This window comes from Sus scrofa, chromosome 1 (assembly GCF_000003025.6).
Source record: "Sus scrofa isolate TJ Tabasco breed Duroc chromosome 1, Sscrofa11.1, whole genome shotgun sequence".
In the NCBI taxonomy this organism is placed as follows: Eukaryota; Metazoa; Chordata; class Mammalia; order Artiodactyla; family Suidae; genus Sus; species Sus scrofa.
Window position 1 is genome coordinate 90407515 of NC_010443.5, and position 3171 is coordinate 90410685.

Here is a 3171-nt window from a genome sequence, read left to right on the forward strand (position 1 = left end):
CTCCCAGCACATGTTAAGTGCTCCGTGTGCTAAGGATTATCAATAGACGTGCCCTCAGCTATTGATCATAGGAGGCTCAAGTTGTTTATAATATAGTACTAGTCATTTTCGATTCTCTCTCACTTTCAATATCTAATCTCTCCCCTTTTGATAAAAGGAGACTTTAAGTTACCTCTTTATAACAATTTCTAGTATCTATAATAGGATTTGGGTGTTTTTTTTAACCTTTTTTACTTTTTTCACAGAAATAAGCCTTTTTGTATAAGAGAAAAACATTTAAATACCTAGAACTATTCTATTACATAAAGTAATGATAACATAATGACATAACAGTTTTTGGCATTTTCTTTTCTTTTCTTGCTTTATTTCTGTCTCTCTGTCTGCCTGTCTGTCTCTCTGTCTATCTTTTTAGGGCCACACCTCTGGCATATGGAAGTTCCTAGGCTAGGGTCTGAATCAGAGCTACAGCTGCCAGCCTGCACCACAGCCACAACGACGTGGGATCCGAGCCGTGTCTGCAGCCTACACCACAGCTCACAGATCCCTGAGCGAGGCCAGGGATCAAATCTTCGTCCTCATGGATACTAGTCGGGTTTGTTACCACTGCACCACAACGTGAACTCCAGTAGTCCAGAAGTCATACACTGAAATCATGTATTTGTTAGTTTGACTTCTTTCTTCCTCAAAAGATTGTGTGTTCTATGAGGGCAGGAAAGTTGCCTGTTTAAGTTCTGTGCCACACATAGTGTTTGGTACATAATTGGCACTTGCGACATATTTGGACAAATGAATCTTGGTAATGTTAATGGGGAATTGAAGATGTAACTCTGCTCTGAGCTTCAGAGAACAGTGACTCTGCCCTACTCAACTTTGTCTTCTGAGGGAATTTAGTACAGTTTCAAGAATAGGATGTTTTCTATCAATATTTGGTGGTAAATTTATCTTTATAGAAAAAAGAATTTAAAAAATAAGTAGCTCTTTTATGCTTAGTTATTATAGGAATGTTAAGATATTTACAGTTTTATTTTTCAAAGTTTTCCCGATCCCTGAAGTGGTAATTTTTCTTCTACGTATTCTTATATCTCTTCTTGCTTTGCCCATCTTGTTGTGTATCTGCCTGATCTTCACTGCCGGATTCCAAGCTGTTAAAAGCTGTTCTTGTCTGTATTACTGTTTTTAATCCTCTGGTGCTTGCTGGGTTTTTCATCCTTGGCATTATTGACACGTTGGCCAGCTAATTCTTTGTTTTGGGCAGCTGTCCTGTGTATCGTAGGAAGTTTGACAGGATCCTTCGCTTCTACCCACTGGATGCCAGTAGCATTCCTTTGTTGTGACAACCAAAAATGTCTCCAGACGTTGTCAAATGTCCCCTGGGTGACAGAAATGCTCTCAATTGGAAACCATCATTTTAGCGTGCCTTACACAGAGGAAGTGCTCCCTTTTTATTCATTAAAGACATTCTATACCAAATTTTGATTGAATTCCCCAAAAGGCCAATGTAGAAATGCACATTTTCTTAAGGAAACTGGTCCTTAAGACCAGTCCTCTTGTCTGCAGGTCTGAACTGGCACTAAGATGAGCTCTGCTCCTGTCACCTCTCTCCTCCAAGCCTGTCCTCTCATTCTCGTCCACCTGTTTATAACCTAAAAACATCTGGAGGTTTGGAGTTCTGGTGTGTAGCTTAAGTCCTCTGCTTCCATCATGTATGTATTCATTTTCTGACAGATGCTGTCATTTAAATTTACATCCAAATGCACCTGCTTTACAGATGACAGGAGGCCTGAGCACACGCAGACAGAGGATTGGAATACTATTTGTTGGCACAAATGAACACAACTTGGCCTTGGAACTATAACATTTTTTTTTTTCCTTTAGCAAGGCAACAACTAATTTAATCAACTATTTTTGAAAAGAAACCCTCCTGCTTTCCTATATTTACATGTTTTACAGTGTTTTCAACAGTTTGGAATTATGTATAAAAATTTCAGCAGTAAATTATGTTTTGTTTTTTAAAAAAGATGTTTAGGTTGGAAACAAAGCTTGTAAAAAGTAACATATTTTAGGTAAAAAAGATAATTTGAGGCAGTGAAAACGATTTGAGCTCATGAAAACTGACAGTGGTGAGCTCCAGTGCAGCTATGTCACTATGTCAAGGTCTGTGCCCACTCTTGGGGACCAGCTCACCATTACCTGATGTAATATGACTGGCAGCAGTGGTGGAGGGTAGAGAGTGGTGGTGGGGGGTGTGTAGAAAAATTCCATTGTCTCTACTTGTCAATGGAGGAAATAGGCTTAGTGGGATTGAATCATTTTAAAAATTGTTTTACTAGTTGAGGTCAGAGCAAACTCTTCTTTTTCCCAGGGCTCTCTTGACCATGAGACATATCCAGTTAGTGATGTCATGGTCCAGATATTGCTGGGATAGTGCAAAAAGCACTTCTCTCTCCCAGCTGTGTGCAGCCCACAGCAGTAAGATGTCTGGAAGCTTTCTTCAGGTAAGCCCCAAAGGTCAGCATATTTCCTCCTGGCATCATGCAGAACTTCCAGGCAGAACCCCAACACAATCTATGGCTCAGAAGCAACATGTCATGGGAGAAAGTTACAGAAATAAATGTGACGAGGTAATGTTATGAAGAATTAAGACATTTGTAAGGATAAAAGTGTAGAGACAGCATAGAAAGAGAAGCAACTATAGTTCATTTTGAAGAATCATGAAGAGATGACCTTTTTTTTTTTTCCTGTGAGCAAATATTAAGAGGAATTCAATTAATGAATGCCAGACCTGTGCCAGACAAAACTCAGTTGTGTTCGTTTGTTCAATTATGACATTATCTTAAGGCAAGTTCATTGAAATCCTGAATAGTAACAAGAAAAGCAAGTGATACCGGGCACAGATCTTCAAATCTCTACCTCAGCAAAATATTGGAAAACCACCAATGAAAAGTGATTTTAAGTAATCTTATTTTCCTATTACAAAAACAAAACAATTAAAAAGTATGCAAAACATAGGGAAAGATAATCATTGCAGTTATTATAGTTTATGTATTTCAGATATAAATATGCATGCATATATATACACATATGTACCTATGTGTATATATGTATAGAAATACATATGCATAGTGTGGGATGGAATATTTATATTTATATTTTCCATATATCTATTGCCAC